Raw genomic sequence first — 18544 nt, forward strand, 5'->3', positions numbered from 1 at the left:
GAGCTCCAAGAGGCAGTCCGGGAAGCAGGGGGTGACAAGGAATGACGAGACACATAGCACGTCAACGCAGGAACGGAGGTCTGCATTCGGAAGGAGTGACAAAGGAGGAAACGAGACAATCAAATAACACGAGGAAGAAACACAGAGAGCAAGAGTGCGCATAGAGCATGATGTGATCGCCTGAGGAACAGGAACAGATGATTACGTTCTGGCCCAGGATAGCAGGTTGAGCAGGTTTTTGAAAGCAGGAGAGCTCATCAACGACAAGTGTGTAGATTGCTGATTTCTTGCAGCTGCATGCCGCAGCCGGAGTGAGGCGTGCATGAGGTGAGTGGTCGCGGGCGTGTCCCGAGGTGCGTTCTTGGAGGCGCAACCAGCAGAGCGCCCTGACAATACATCCAGAATTATAGGAATGGTGTCTTTGCTGGCAAATTTCACTTTAAAATAAAACTTGACAGGACTTCAAATAAAAATGCGATCAAGTTTTGAGCAAATAAATGATGTGCATTCAAATTAAATATTCAAAAAATGTGTCTATATTACATTCTGACAATACAATTACATTTGCGGCAAACTATATGGGTCTTTAAGTTAATATAAATTGTGCAATCAGCTATTATATTGTGATTAATCACAATTAATCAAAATCAAAAACTGTCATTATAGGCTGAATACAAATGATCGCGTTTCAGGCCAATCCTCAACATGCAATTCCATGGAGTAACCCCCCAAAAAGTACATTTTCTCAGTGAAACAGACTGTTTAATAAAACATGCAACCAATCCACGCTGGAAGAAAGAATCCACCGCCACAGCTTGACTAGTGCATGTTATAGAGGATCACAGCACTGAAAGTGAAAGTGCTTCTCTGGAGGAGACTGAGGCATTTGATTTAGTTGTGGTCCGGCAGTTTACCTATGTTCCACAGGTGCCATGAATAAAACATTGAGAGCGATTAGAGGAGACACCTTGGCGAGAGGGTCAGCTGTCCGAGTGCAGCCAGAGGATAGAGGAAAACCCCATCAGGAGCAGTGCGCTGATTTGCAGCCATTTGATGGAAAAAGCTGCAGGAGTGAGATAGTGGAAGATGGGGTTCAGATTTAGAGAGCTGCGATGCATAGCCACGGGAAGGGCGCCACAGAGTAAAGCCTTTGGAGGATTACATCAATACTGGAGCTAAACATGTAATCACACATCAAGGCCATGCCCTGGATACATTTGGATAATTCTCTCCTATTAGAACAAATTACCTTAGCAGGATAAGGGTTTCTTGGAAATACTCATTGAGGAAGATAATAAGCTCCAAATTTGAGCCCAGCAAACGTGATAGAGGAAGCATCTCCAATAGTTCTATTTGACATTTTACCAGGGAGAGTACACATGACGCTCTAAATTGCAATGTAAAAACACAGCGCCATGTCTGATGCGACCAGTTTAATCATTGAAATTGGCTTTCCACTGAGTTTATTTTGAACGCTCTCGGGCATGAAGTAAGCCAAATGGACTTGAAATACAATCCATAACTCTTCCGATCACTTAATTGCAGGACTACTACTTTGATTAACTCTCTGCTTCGGCCCCTCTGGGAACAAATGTTGAGCACACGATTGACAGCTCATAGGTTGTCAACAGCTGTCCAGGGCTTGTCGAAGATAAAGCATATTTTTCTAGCTAGAATGATGCCACTTTAAATACATGATGGGATCATGTCCTCTGTCAGCTAGTGTGATTTTTCAAATGGAAGTTAGTAAGCTGGATAGATGTAGAGTATTGTTTTGATTGCCATAAGAAAATTAAGACATTTCAAATGAAAAATAAAACTCCCATATTTTTCGGACACTTCAATTTTCTTTCATTTTCTCACAAATCGACAGTGCCCCTTAAAACCCGGTGCGCCTAAGGAATGTATTTATTTTGGTGGTGCTTACCGATCTCGACGCCATTTTATTTGGTACATGGTGTAATGATAAGTGTGACCAGTAAATGGCATTCACGGATTCAGAAATACGTGCTGACTGCAGATTGACGCCCGTTCAATAAGTGACGCTAGCAGGTACCCTTAAGCAAGCAAGACCAAAACGTTTAAGTTTCATTGAGAATATACAACATTCAACACAGCGCTCAAAAATATGTCAAAATGCTTTATAATTTCAGTTTGCTAAACTACGAAGCCGCACCACTTGATTGAACTTGCACCTGGCTCGCTGACAACAAGCTATCCATACACTTGGGTAAAACGGAATCCATCCTGTTTAGGTCCCACATCAACCTTACGAAAGTCAACGACTTCACTATAAAAGTGGGTGACATTGTTATCACCAGGAAAGATGAGGTCACCTACCTAGGTTCCATTCTAGAGACTAATCTTTCCTGTGATAAAATGGCAACCAAGATAATCAAAAAGGTCAACCAACGAACGAGATTTCTCTATAGAATCTCCTCTCTGGTCAACAAAAGCACCAAGAGGATTCTAGCGGGAACTCTCGTTCAACCCTTTTTCGAATACGCATGCACCTCCTGGTACCCTAGCACCTCCAAAATCCTCAAATCTAAACTCCAAACATCCCAGAATAAGCTAGTCAGATTACTTCTAGACCTCCACCCCAGATCCCACCTCACTCGTACCCACTTCTCTAAAGTGGGCTGGCTCAGGGTGGAGGACAGAGTAAAACAACTTCCACTGAGCCTAGTCGATAAAATCCGCTACACCACCCTGATACCGAAGTACATGTCAAACTACTTCCTTAACGCAAATGACCGCCATAACCACAACACCAGGGGGAGCTCCACCAACCACGTTAAACCCAGATTCCGATCTAACAAAGGTCTTAACTCATTCTCTTTCTATGCCACATCAATGTGGAATGCGCTCCCAACAGGTATAAAAGAAAGGGCATCTCTATCCTCCTTCAAAACCGCACTAAAAGTTCACCTCCAGGCAGCTACAATCCTAAACTAACACCCTCCCCGGATTGCTAATAATCAAATGTAAACAATCAAATCAGATACTTTTCCTTATGCCTTCTGATCTCTCTCTCTCTCTCTCTCTCTCTCTCTCTCTCTCTCTCTCTCTCTCTCTCTCTCTCTCTCTCTCTCTCTCTCTCTCTCTGTCTCTCTCTCTCTCTCTCTCTCTCTCTCTCTCTATGTCCACTACTTGCTGTCCATATCCTACCAAGTCAGACCTACACTGTTCCAATATCCATTTCTCTGTTCTCAATTGTTGATGATGATGACTGATGATAACAACCAAACCTGGGATCTGCGTGAGTAATTTGCGCGTGTGCGCAATTGTAATCCGCACCGTATCTCCTTTTTTTCTCTATCCTCTTGTTATGGGGCATTCATCTTCCGCTGTTGCCATTTCTAATATAAAGGGAATAGCGGTAGAACATAGATGGATGGATGGATGTTATTTGTTTGTGATAGAGTGATTGGAGCACATACATGTTGGTCACAAAAAACATTGTTGAAGTTTGGTTCTTTAATGAATTCATTATGGGTTTACTGAAAATGTGACCAAATCTGCTGGGTCAAAATTATACATACTCCAATGTTAATAAAGGCCTCACCTTTTCTCCTCCAGACATATTGCTGGGTATTGTGGCCAAACAGCTACATTTTTGTTTCATCTGACATCACATGGACAAAGATAAGACCTTCTGGAGGAAAGTTCTGGTCAGATGAAAGAACACATTGAGCTGTTTGGCCACAATACCTAGCAATATGTTTAGAGGAGAAAAGGTGAGGCCTTTAATCCCAGGAACACCATTTCTACCGTCAAGCATGGTGGTGGTAGTATTATGCTCTGGGTCTGTTTTGCTGCCAATGGAACTGGTGCTTTACAGAGAGTAAATGGGACAATGAAAGAGGAGGATAACCTCCAAATTCTTCAGGACAATCTAAAATCATCAGCCCGGAGGTTGGGTATTGGGCACAGTTGGGTGTTCCAACAGGACAATGACCCTAAACACACGTCAAAAGTGGTAAAATAATGGCTAAATCAGGCTAGATTTAAGGTTTTAGAATGACCTTCCCAAAGTCCTGACTTAAACGTGTGGACAATGCTGAAGAAACAAGTGCATGTCAGAAAACCAACAAATTTAGCTGAACTGCACCAATTTTGTCAAGAGGAGTGGTCAAAAATTAAACCAGAAGCTTGCCGGAAGCTTGTGAAAGGCTACTAAAAGCGCCTTATTGCAGTGAAACTTGCCAAGGGACATAATATTAACCAAATATTAACATTGCTGTATGTATACTTTTGACCCAGCAGATTTGGTCACATTTTCAGTAGACCCATAATAAATTCATAAAAGAACCAAACTTCATGAATTTTTTTTGTGACAAACAAGTATGTGCTCCAATCACTCTATCACAAAAAAATAAGAGTTGCAGAAATTATTGGAAACTCAAAACAGCCATGACATTATGTCCTTCACAAGTGTATGTAAACTTCTGACCACTACTGTATGTACGTATATATACTGTTTATATATATATATATATATATATATATATATATATATATATATATATATATATATATATATATATATATATATATATATATATATATATATATATATATATACTACCTTTCAAAAGTTTGGGGTCACATTGAAATGTCCTTATTTTTGACGGAAAAGCACTGTACTTTTCAATGAAGATAACTTTAAACTAGTCTTAACTTTAAAGAAATACACTCTGTACATTGCTAATGTGGTAAATGACTATTCTAGCTGCAAATGTCTGGTTTTTGGTGCAATATCTACATAGGTGTAAGAAATACACTATATCTACATAGGTGTATAGAGGCCCATTTCCAGCAACTATCACTCCAGTGTTTTAATGGTACAATGTGTTTGCTCATTGGCTCAGAAGGCTAATTGATGATTAGAAAACCCTTGTGCAATCATGTTCACACATCTGAAAACAGTTTAGCTCGTTACAGAAGCTACACAACTGACCTTCCTTTGAGCAGATTGAGTTTCTGGAGCATCACATTTGTGGGGTCAATTAAACGCTCAAAATGGCCAGAAAAAGAGAACTTTCATCTGAACCTCGACAGTTTATTCTTGTTCTTAGAAATGAAGGCTATTCCACAAAATTGTTTGGGTGACCCCAAACTTTTGAACGGTAGTGTGTATATATATATATATATATATATATATATATATATATATATATATATATATATATATATATATATATATATATATATATATATATATATATATATATATAATATATAATTTTATGAAAACAAATACTGTGTTGTGATAGCTATCGCAATGTTGGCCGTTGTAGTTTGTGTAAAAGTTAAAAAAAAAAAGAAAAGAAAACCCTCATTTTGAGTTCAGTAGATTAAATCCAGAGCAACACAAAATAAACTAAATCATAATTATAAAGAGTAAAACCGAAAACTATATTTAGGTAATTTCAACTTCAGGCGTACATCTAATGTGTGCCAAGAGTTATTACATATGCTAATCCAGGTCTCTGCCAAATTATGCAAGTGTATGTTTCCAAATATGCAAATTTTAGTTACTTTAAAAATCAAATATGTAGTCTGTACCAACAGTTAAATGATTAAAACTCTATTCATAAACTAGTATCGATGTTTTAAAGAGGTTTTTGGAATATTCTTCACCTAAACGTCATATGCTACTGGAATGCTACCAGGTTGTTTTGAGAAACATGCTTTTAAACCTTCTCGAAGATTGTGAACATATTGCGCCATATGGCCATTCCTCGGTTCATTTGTGTGTTATTTTCATTAATGCACATGAATGCAGTCACAACTTGGGGGCATGGAGATAAGAGAGTATATTGTGGGGGATAATAGAGGTGGGTGCAGGTAGCAGAAGTGGAGGTTAGCTGACTGGCTGTAGCAGCATGTGCAGATAAAGAGACGTGATAAGGAAGAGAGTGTATGGAATCTGCAAACAGGGAAACAAGGTACGCAATCTGGCACTAGTAAGAGGGCGCATGCACAGATTGAATGGAAATAATGTCCACAAGTGTACAGTAGCTGCTGTGGAGTTTAACCAAACAATGTGACAAGATGGTGGGGTCAAGGATGTTAGTTCGTAGTGTTGATTCGCTGATAGTAGGCAGACCCACAGGCCATCAGGCTTGTGAATGCTAACTTGTGAATACTAGCCCCCTCGTTTTACTTTTATCTTTTGAAACAAAAGACAGCTACCATAGGCTGACCATACGTCCTCTTTTCCCCGGACACGTCCTCTTTTGCGGGGGTGTCCGGGGTGTCCGGGCGGGGTTTCCTATTTGCCTCAAATGTCCGGAATTTTGAATTAGGGTTGCGTGTATTTTCAATGTACGTCCAGGGTTAAGTTACGGAGGGGTTTGTCACGGCCAGGGCGCATTCCAATGCGCCCTCATCTGTTCGTCCTGACGAACGCACCTCGGGACACGCCCACGGCCGCGGCGCACATCCAGGGACGCGCGTCTCCGCCCTGCAGCTGCCACCAGCTGCAATCATTTACCGGCAATACACACTTGCCTGTAATGAAGGAGCTGCCTACATAATAAATCTGTGTATATACTGCCCTCTGGTGTCTGAGCCGTCACCTCCCTTAGTCCAACTACAACAGGGTTAAACAAAACAAACTGAAGGTGTGCGCACGCAGAAAAATTTGTGAGGGAGGGGCAGAGACACAGCGCGAGAGAGCTAGTGAGTGAAGAGACCATACTTGCCAACCCTCCCGTTTTTAGCGGAAGACTCCCGGTATTCAGCGCCTCTCCCGATAACCTCGCGGCAGACAAGAGACAGACAAACATGCCGAAACGTAAATGCAATTTCACGGATGATTTGCGGAAAAAGTATTCGTGTTTTCGTCCTGGCCGTGACACATGGGAAGCAGAATGCACCGTGTGCAAAGCAGGAATGTACGTATCTGTGGCACATAAAGGGGCTAAAGATCTACAAGCCCACATTGACACTAAAAAGCACAAAACAGCTGTGCAGGGCGAGAGCTCGTCTGCTAAATTGACAGAGTACTTTGTGCGACCTGGAAAAGGAGAAGACGTAAACGCAGCAGAGGGTGTTTAAGTATTCCACACAATCAAACACCATAACAGTTACAGGTCGATGGATTGCACCAGTGCTTTGCTGAAAAAAGCATTCCCAGACTCAGACACGGCAAAAAAGTTTTCAAGTGCACGCACCAAAACAGAGGCGATTGTCAACAGTGTTATAGCGCCCCACAGCATCGACATTGCGCTAGACGCGCTCAAAGAAATAAAGTACTGTATCGCTACAGATGGGAGTAACCATGGTGCAGTGAAAATATTCCCAATCATAATCCAGTATTTTGACTGGAAGAAAGGTGGTGTACAATCAACATTGCTTGAGGTCAAAGACACACCTAATGAGACAGCGGACACCATTGCAAACTACTTGATTGAAACACTGAGAAAAAATAATTTGTCAGAAAAATGTATAGCATTTACTGGTGACAACTGCAACACAAACTTCGGAGGAATCAGACATGATGAAGGGGGGAATAATGTGTATGCAAATTTGAAGAAGCTGCTCCAGAATAAGACGCTGATCGTTGTGGGTTGCCCAGCACACATAATGAACAATTGTGTCCATCATGGTGCAGACACACTTGATATTGAAATTGAGAATATCATGTTCAAAATCTGCCACATTTACACTGTGCGCACTGAGAGTTTGAAGGAGTACTGTGACTTTGTAGATGTTGAATACAGAAAGCTCCTTTCCCACAGCAAGACACGATGGCTGTCATTATTCGCTGGAATCGGGAGGCTGCTGCAGATGTTTCCAGCATTAAAGGGATATTTTATGTCACAGGAAAAAACACCTGTAACGATCAAGAGGTTTTTTGAAAATTAATTCAGTGAAATTTACCTCTGGCACATGCATTCACTCATGTGTGTGTTCCACTCACCCATTAAAGAAATGGAAAAGGAAAATAATTCCATTGTTGAAGTGCGTAACATCTTGCAGAGAGTCCACACAACACTTGAGGAACGGCATAGAAACAACTTCATGTCCCTGTAAGTTAAGGGACTCCTGGCACAGAAGCGCACAGATGGGCATGGAAAAGAATGTGAACAGTTCTATGCTGATGTGCAGGGTCTCCACAGTGCATGCCTGCAGTATCTCCAGAAGTGGATGACACCCATGGAAGAATTCACCCCATTCAGTTGATGGATCTGAGTCAGACACCTAGTTGGAATGATGTGGAAGCCTGCATCAAGTACCTTGGAGAAAAGGGGGTGCCAATTGATGATGCCAAGTGTTTTGATCAGGTCACCAATCTCAAGAAATTCACTGAGAGTAGCAACAGTGATGGAGAGTTCAATGGCCTGCAAGTGCACCAGAAGTGGTGCAAATATTTTGAGAAGGCCAAAAGCATTGCATGTTACTCAGAGCTGCTGAAGATTGCACAGTTTGTCTTTGCCCTTCCTTCTCACAATGCAAATGTTGAGAGGGTTTTCTCACTGATGCAGAGCCAGTGGACCAAGGAAAAGAGCAGGTTGTCTGTTGAGTCATTGAAAGGGCTTCTATTTGTACAATACAACTTCAAAGAAACATCCTGCACGGACTTACATGCTTATTTGATGAGCAACCGGAAACTGCTGGGGAAAATAAGCTCTTCAGCTAAATATGCATGGGCAAACAAGGAAGGCCAGGGAGACGAGGATGAAGACCCGGGAGATGAGGAGGAAAACCAAGGAGATAAGGCCAAGACGACTAAATAAGAAGAAACGCAATACACCACTTCTCCTTTTTTTTGTTTTAAATGTTGACTCTGCATTATTTTTTTTACAGAAGCCTAAAATAATTGGCTCAGAAATGCTACCTCTGTTTTTGTTGTTTTAACTGATTTGTGAAATACTCTTCACCTATGGTGTATTCTCTGAAAACATCTGTTTTTGTTTCAAATGTTTTGAGGCATTATTTATATTTTATACATTAGAATGGTCCACTAGACTGAGAAGAGACATTTTAAAGAATGGGCTGTTACCCGTTTTTTGTTTAAATATAATTAACCTGTTTTGAGGCATTATTTATGTTTATATTATATACAAGAGGTTATTTTGAATATTGCTACCTCTGTACTTTTTCTAAAACTGTGAATGTTACAGAATATAAGTGTGACTTATTTTGCTATATTGTCAACAGAGGAGAAAAAATGCTTTATTTAAATAAATATATTATTTATAAAGCAAGTTCAAGTATCAATGGCAAATTTTCACCTAGCCCCGGCCTTGGCGTGCTGTCCGCCTTGGCACGCATATATGTGTCCTCTTTTTGGGATTTCAGAATATGGTCAGCCTAGCTACCATGACCACCCCCGAACTGTGACCCATCACTGTCGACACTTTCACCTTTGATCACCAAAGACACTTTAACTGCTGCTGTGACCCAAGGTCACCTCCATATTTATACTGTTGACTGTCAATCAGAATGTGCAATAATGTTATGTTACTTACTGTGCCTTGTATATACATTTTTATTTTAATTTGTTATTTTTAGCTAAGTACCGTGTGACTTGTTGAAGGGTGGACTAGCAAAGTAAGATTTTCATTGTACGGCAAACTGTCTGTTTTACTGTGCATATGACAATAAACAATCTTGAATCTTGAATCTTGACAAGGCAATTGGGAACAAAAAATAGGATTTACAGGTTCAGGCATTTGAGTCCCCCAAGCTCACAAGCAAAGTAAAATTATTATTCTAAATACATCCAATATTTTCATAGTTGTCCATATTTTATGGACTATGGAAAAAACAAAAAAATAAAAATCCACACATTAAGTGTCCTGGATTATAAACTGCATATATATTGTGAAATTAGTAATTTGCACAGAACAATTATGTAAACGTTTATTTACATACCTTAATTGTTTCCAAACGGTGTCTGTAACATGGCAATAAAACGGCTTATCAAACAATACAGAAGTCACCGTCATGGACCCAATTGCTGAGGAACCTAGCCCTACCATCACCTAAACAGACTCAACAAGTCCACAGTGACGTTTTGGTGAATTTACAAAACTGAAACAATACAGAAATAATGCCATTTTAAGTTAATATTACTAACAAAGACATCCCTAAACATGTTAGCATACAAGCTAATGCAAAGGGACGCTAGCTTCATTACAATACAATAGCACATACAAATATGCAAGAAAACACTCCTACAGACATCAGTAAGTAAGAATTGTTTTAGTTACACAATACAATTTACAGATGTTGCTTTGAATAATTAATGAAGAATCAATATGAGTAAAAACGCTATGCATGGCTGAAAGACAAACAGGGTTTCTACTTCCGGTTGAAGGCTCAGTCTAAACCAGGGGTTCCCAAGGTGGGGCCCAGGAGCCAAAATTGGCCCGCCGAGTCGTCTTGTTTGGTCCGCCAAAGGGTGGCTTCCCAAAATAAACATTCTTCCTCTTTTAAACAAAAGGGCAATGCAACGCCTGCAGTGAGAGAACTTGATCAACTTGACAGTCGCAGCTACGAGCATTAAGTGTTGTTAGTATTGCGTGTGACATTCCACATCACTCAAGGCTGAGGCTCAAAAATACACTAAATGTAGAGCAAAGCATGTAGAACATGCTTTAAAAAAGAAATAAAAGTTATATATATATACATATTTAAAAAATATCTGCAATGTAATTAAGCTTCATTATATAAAGCGCAATGTGGCGACGGTTTAAGAAAATTGTGTTTGAATGGCTGTCATTACATAAAATGACCCATCTTTATAAGACTGTATAGGTTTGAACTGTACTGATCTATTCAGGCAAAAACTAGAATTTAAAATATGACAAAATCCAAAGCACAATTGTGCAGTCTTGAAACATTTCATGCCATCTCAACATACAACTATAAAGGAAAACAGTTGTTTTGAGGTGTAATTTTTTAATGCATTGCTATATTAAAAGGTGCGTCTCATTTGAAAAAAAAAAATATATATATATATATTTTTTTTGTCCTGTCCAGCTACTCAAGCAAATCATATTGTTAATCTATATGCCCATATAGGCTGTACAGATTTACTTTACGAAAGAGAAGTGTGGTATACTTCTCTTGTTGCCTTATTTGTATTTGACTTTATTAAATGGATTTATATTATTAATTGGTGCAGCCGGGCCAGAGCAGGAGGGAATAGAAAGAGAAATAAAGGAAGACAGAGGGGGATAAGACAACAACAAGCACAACAATAACAATAACAACAACAACAACAACAACAGAACAGCATCATTTGTTGACTTTCTTAGGTTGGCTTTTCGACAAAGAAGGCATTGATGACTTAAGTGTAAGATCAGTTGTTGGGGTAGCGACCTTGTGTGTCAGCATGTCTGTGATCTTCTTTTAATTATTTATTTATTTATTTATGTATTTATTTTTATTTTTTTAATAAATAGATTTAATTATTTATTTATTTATTTATTTATTTATTATTATTATTTTTAAAAATATATTTTATTATTATTATTATTATTATTATTATTATTATTATTATTATGTATTTATTTATTTTATTTATTTATTTATTCCCCTACCTCAGGGGGGGGACTCGGCGGGGCGGTTTCTGGTTGTTCCATCTCCATCGTTGGGGTCCCTGCGGGTGGGGTGGGTGGTTCCTGTGGCCTCGTGCTGGGTGGTCCTGTGGCGGCCGGCTTGGGTGGGGTGGCCGTGGGCTGGCCTCGCCGCGCTCTCCGGGGGTGGGGGGGGGGGGGGGGTGGGGGCTCGTGGGGGCCCTGTTGCCGGTGGGGCGGGGGCGGTCTTCCCGTCTGGTTGCGGGGGGTCTCCGGGCCCCTCGGGCGGGGCGTCCCGCCTTTCTGTCCGTGTGGGGTGTGGTCTCTCGCTGGCTTGGGGTCTGGCTGCCCCCTGTTTTTCTCGTGCCTTGTCCTCTGCCGAGTGCGTCTGTCTGCGGCCTGCTGCTGGCCCTTGTGGGCGGCACGGTGGGCCAGGCTCTGGGGTTCCTGTCGCTGTCCGGCTTGGCTGCGTGGGGGCGGTGGCCCCTGGTTCCCTGGGCACCACACCTACTGTTTGTGGGATGGGTTCTCGGGGAGGCTGGGGCCGTACTCTGGCTCCCGCACACACTGGGAGTCAAATGTATTGTACATGCAAATTCACATATACTCACACACATACATACACACATACATAGGTACCTACGCTCCCACATACATATACAAATAAATACAGTACATATTTACACACTCAAAGTTCATACATCCACACGCACATTCATTATACAAACATACTGTATACACATACTGTACATATACATTCACTGTAAAAACATACGTATACACATACTGTACATATACATTCACTGTACAAACACACACATACACATACTACACATACATTCACTGTACAAACACACACATACATATACTGTACATATACATTCACTGTACAAACACACATTTACACATACTGTACATATACATTCACTGTTCAAACACACATACTGTATACACATACTGTACATATACATTCGCTGTACACATATATACACATTCTGTACATATACATTCACTGTACAAGCACACATACACATACTGTACATATACAAGTACATATGCACACATACACTCATGCACATAATCACGTTTCATCAAACATATATTAACGTTGTTGCCCTAGGGTAAACTGGGTATAACACATGGCACACTGACAAAGCTTAACCTAATGTTACTATGACAATCTACAAGGTTAAGGTTGCTTCTCTTTCTTCCCCTCCATTTTTCTGCATTCTTTCGTATCTCAAGTTATCATTACGTATATGTATTGTTGCATTTGAACAATTGTATTGTTGATAATAAAGGTAAAGTACTGGTATTGTTTATTATCAATAGCACTATTTCTATTGGTATTCATATTGCTCCATTTTTAGTGTAATAATGCTCATTGTCATTTCTGTATTTTTTAAAAATTTTCGCTAACTGCTTATTTGCTATTACTTTTACCATCATATTTGTACATGTCGTATTTGCTGATGTTGCTCTGTTGTTGTTGTTGTTGTGTTTGCTGTTGTTGTTTTTGTCTCTCTGTCTAATCCCCCTCTTGTCCCCACAATTCCCCCTTCTGTCTTCCTTTTTCTCTCTTTCTATCCCCTCCTGCTCCGGCCCGGCTGCACCAAATGATAATATAAATACATTTAATAAAGTCAAAATACAAGTAAGGCAACAAGAGAAGTATCCTACACTTCTCTTTTGTAAAGTAAATCTGAACAGCCGATATGGGCATCTACATCTGCTATATGATTTGCCCGAGAAGCTGGGCAGGACATTATAAAAAAAAAAAAAGAAAAAAAAAGGGGGAAAAAAAAAAAAAAAAGTGTAAGATCACAACTTCTTGATTTAATACATCTGGCATGGTCTACAGTAGGTATTCATCAAACATGGGATACATGCTGATATGTCCAGAATACACAGATATTTTTTGAGGAGGTACATTTGTAGTTGTCTACTTACACCCCTGGGAAGTACGGTTGACCTGTACATCGAAACTCTCCAGGTCTACCTCAGGTCAACTTCTCCAACTTGTACCCTAGAGATCTTCTTCACCTCAATGAGACCCCAACTGCAGCAGTCTGGAACTGTGGCTTATCAAGTAGTTCATCCTTCCCCTCTTTTACAACCAAGAGCTCGCTCCTCCTCTAATGTAATCCTCTGAGCATTGAGACTGAAGTACTGGTACTCCAAGCACACACAGCTTGCCCCTTTTATTCAGCCTGTAAAACCTACCGACAAAGATGATTTGAGAGTTATTTTACTCTGATTTTCTACAAAGTTAATATGAGATGGTTTGTCTGTTAAATTGAAATATCAAATTCTATTTCTAAACTTTAGTCACCGATAGTGCTGTGTATGTGAAACGGAATTGACATCTGAAATAGACTCCAGCTTTTTTATATCAAAAGAAGTGGTATATATTAGGGATGTACCGATCAGCTTTTCTGGCCTTCGATCCCAATCTGTTTTCCAGTCGCCATCCAATACTTAGACAATAGATCACGGAACTCAAAATGTTTTCTAGCAAGTAATTAAAGTAAACACAATAACACACTTTTATAAAGCTGTTTTCACCATATTAAGAATTTGCTAGCCTTGTTGTAAATCAAATGATATATTGAATATGTGGTATTGAATGCTACATACAATTTGTTGAGCAAAAATAACTAATCAAAAGCATAAAATACAATCGGCTTCCATTTAAATAATTTGTTTTTTGCCCTCAAAGCCTTTGTGGATATACAGACTTTGTGATATAACAAAATATTGATTTAAGCACTCAACACTAGGGCTGTTCAATTGGTGGCTGAATATTCAACTGAACGACACCATACCGGCCCCCGAGTTTAGTTAAGAGGCGGCTGAATACTCAACTGAATGACACCATACCGGCCCCAGAGTTTAGTTAAAAACTTGTGAGACTAACATTTTTGCAGCAAATTGCTAAGTGCTCCTGGAACTTGAACCACTTAAAATATTGGCAGATGCTTGTACTGACATTTTAATTTTGCCAGCAAACAAAAAAATTGAATACTGGTGTCCAAACTCATAATTTACATAACTGAGGTGTTCCTCAAGGCCCCCTTTTAAGTCCTCTCCTTTTTGGCGGTTACACATTTTTTTCATGTCATTTATATAACTAAAGGCCTACTGAAACCCATTACTACCGACCACGCAGTCTGATAGTTTATATATCAATGACGAAATCTTAACATTGCAACACATGCCAATACGGCCGGGTTAGTTTACTAAAGTGCAATTTTAAATTTCCCGCAAAATATCTGCTAAAACGTCTTGGTATGATGACGCTGCGGATGTGACGTCACGAGTTAGACAGGACATTTTAGTCCAGCACCGCGGCCAGCTTAAAGTCGTCAGTTTTCATCGCAAAATTCCACATTATTCTGGACATCTGTGTTGGCGAATCTGTTGCAATTTGTTCATTGCATTATGGAGAAAGAAGCTGAGCAAGCAAAGAAGAAAGTTGTCGGTGCGAAGCGGAGTATTTTGCGAGGGAAGTCAGCAATACAACACAGCCGGTGTTTCATTGTTTACATTCCCGAAAGATGCAGTCAAGATCGAAGAACTCGGACAACAGAGACTCTTACCAGGAGGACTTTGACTTCGATACACAGACGCCTGTAGAGAACTGGGACAACACAGACTCTTACCAGGATTACTTTGATTTGGATACACAGACGCAGATGTGGTACCGTGAGTACGCAGCTGCACTTCCAAACATTTGATCGCTTGCCCGTACGTGCGTGTCACGTACGTAACTTTGGGTAAATATATAAGCTTTATGAACCTTGGGTTAGGTGAACGGTCCTTTGGGCTGAGTTATTGTGTGTGTTGTGCAGGTGTTTGAATTGTATTGGCGGGTTACATGGACGGGAGCTAGGAGCTAGGAGCTAGGAGCTAGCATAACAAACACCTAGGTGTTTGTTATGCGGGATTAATTTGTGGCATATTAAATATAAGCCTGGTTGTGTTGTGGCTAATAGAGTATATATATTTCTTGTGTTTATTTACTGTTGTAGTCATTCCCAGCTGAATATCAGGTCCCACCCACCTCTCACAGCATCTTCCCTATCTGAATAGCTTCCACTCCCCACTAGTCCTTCACTTGCACTTTCCTCATCCACAAATCTTTCATCCTCGCTCAAATTAATGGGGAAATCGTCCGTTTCTCGGTCCGAATCACTCTCACTTCTGGCCGCCATCACTGTAAACAATAGGGAACTTTGCGGAAATGTTCAACTGACTACGTCACGCTACTTCCGGTAGGGGCAAGGCTTTTTTTTGTCAGATACCAAAAGTTGCGATCTTTATCGTCGTTGTTCTCTACTAAATCCTTTCAGCAAAAATATGGCAATATCGCGGAATGATCAAGTATGACGCATAGAATAGATCTGCTATCCCCGTTTAAATAAAAAAAAAAATCATTTCAGTAGGCCTTTAAGGCGTTGCTTTAGCTTGTGTACTTCTAATTGTTTTACAGCTTTCTTTAGCCCTTCTCTAACACATTTTTTTGTTTGATCAAACTTACAAAGCTTGCTGTTCTTAATGCACTCTTCTCATTCATAGGTTGGCTCTGCTAGATGGCCATGTCAGACAGCTAGAGCAGAGTAACTTCATAACTTTAGACGCTGCGGACACGTTTTCTAGCGTTAACATTCTATTAGCACATATCAAAACACGTATGTCAGACTTAGCCTCTTCTTGGTTTAACTCCTATCTTACTGAGAGTATGCAGTGCGTCTCCCATAACAACATGACCTAGGAGTATGTCTAGGTAACATGTGGAGTTCTAAAGGGTTTGGTTCTTGGTTTTTCAGTCTTCTGCCACTCTATTTCATCATATGCAGATACGGTGTTGGCCTTCACTGTTAGGCTGATGACACCCAACTTACATGCTCCTAAAACTGACCAACTGCCACGTTCGTTATGTCTCTCCCCGATTAGTGTAACATATTATTTTTGGGACCCCCTTATTTTAGCATTAAAAGATTACAGTTGGTACAAAATGCGGCTGCTCAACTTTTGACAAGGACAAGAAAACTTTGATCATATTACGCCTATACCGGCCCACCTGCACTGGCTTCCTGTGCACTTGAGATGTGACTTTAAGGTTTTATTACTAATGCATCAAATTTTAAACGGTCTCCTGCCATCGTATCTTGCTGATTGTATTGTACCATATGTACAGGCCAGAAATCTGCGTTCAAAGAACTCCGGCTTATTAGTGATTCCCACAGCCCAAAAAAAGTCTGTGTGCTCTCGATAATTTTTTATTTCTGCTCTATGCAAATGCCCTACTACTAACAGTTAGAGATATTACCTCAGTTGAAGCATTTAATTCCCGTTTTAAAACTCATTAATTTACTCTAGCCTTTAAATAGACCCCTTTTTCAACCAGTTGATCTTCCACTTCTCTTTTCTGCTCTGCCCCCTCTCCTGCGTGGAGAGGCTTTCAGGTGGTTATCAGGTGCTAGCTGTTCCAAGTTGAGATGTCAGTTGATGACGTCTCTGCACTTCCTACTTGCTCAAATTCAAAAGGATCCCCCTCCTGTCGACTAGACTCTCACATTATGAACCGGACCCACTCGGCCTTCATTGCACCCGGTCGCCAGATTTAGTTATAGCAGTGTTGTTTCTCAAGGTTTTATTTTAGGTCCTCTATTTTTTATCATTTGGGCTATTCAAATGGGGGCCTCCGAGTTCAGTTTCAACAACGTGTGACACACTCATATTTTTTGCAGCAGATTCTTGAAAACACTTGAGTGCTTTCATAGAGATGATCTTGGACTCACTTTTTTGCAGAAGATCCTTAAAAACAGCAAATAGTTCCTGTAACTAATACATAGACCACAATCAAATGTCTCACTGTTTCTCTTGAATATAAAAAATAAGACTAATAGGAAAGGGAGAAGCTTGGCCCACCGGTCCTTTGCTTTATGGAAATGTGGACCCCAATGAAATGTACAAACGTTTGTAGTTGAATATCCATGCTGTATACCATACACTGATAAAGAACTTGGTGTTGTTACCGTGGATATTTGTATTGATCCGCTCATTCTTGTTTACATTCAAGAGCTCACACTTACTTGTAGCACCTGTAGCATTTAACGGCTTCTTGTATCCTCTTACAGTGTGTACTGTAGCATGTCTAGCTATTCAGTAATCCTCCAGTGGTAATGAAAATTATTAGAAACTTAGTTTGCTTTACGCCATAGAGGCGAGGGCTAATAATACAATTAGTCGGGCTGAAAGACACGTTTGTTTCAGCTTGCTGGCACATTTTAGCCGGTGTTCTGGCAAAACAGTACCACACCTCCTGCATGTATGTGACAAGGAATACAGAAATGTAATTGCGTCTTAATCAGGTGCATCCCTTTTGAAGGAATCTTTGACGCGAGTACAATCTTTAGCCAATATAAGCTGTGATCAAGAGTGGCTGGACTCGTCAGCCGATCGATCATGAAAAAAAAGCTAATATCGAGACGTCTTTAATAGAGAAAGAGTTTGCAATTCTGACTCTAAAACGTTGGCCATATGCATTTCAATTAATGTTTCGGGACAATTTCCTTATTTGCTATTTATGTCCTTATCTCTTGTAGAGGATCATGTGAACATGCATATTTGTGCAGAATACAACATTGTATTAAAGTGTGTGTGCGTGCTTGCAAACAAATGCATGCAAGCACACTTGTACGTTAATTAGCAACGGCTTTGTGTCTGCTGATACATCTCGGCACTTACCATTGTTTATCCATCTCATTTCATGCGTGTGACTTTGTTTACGTAGAAGGCTATTTGCATCTGGTTTTTATGGCCATTTAAAATATTTATTCCTTGTATGCCAAGAATGTGCCTTCTGTCTTGCAGCTTTGTACCAGCAGCTGTGTTGCATTACCTTCCCCAGGCTTCCCCCACACTCGTCTTGCTCTTTATAATGCATGGCACACCCGTGGACTGTACTGCAGGCGCAGAGCACTTCATCCGTAGCCTGC

Source organism: Entelurus aequoreus, linkage group LG04 (genome assembly GCF_033978785.1).
Source record: "Entelurus aequoreus isolate RoL-2023_Sb linkage group LG04, RoL_Eaeq_v1.1, whole genome shotgun sequence".
Taxonomy (NCBI): domain Eukaryota; kingdom Metazoa; phylum Chordata; class Actinopteri; order Syngnathiformes; family Syngnathidae; genus Entelurus; species Entelurus aequoreus.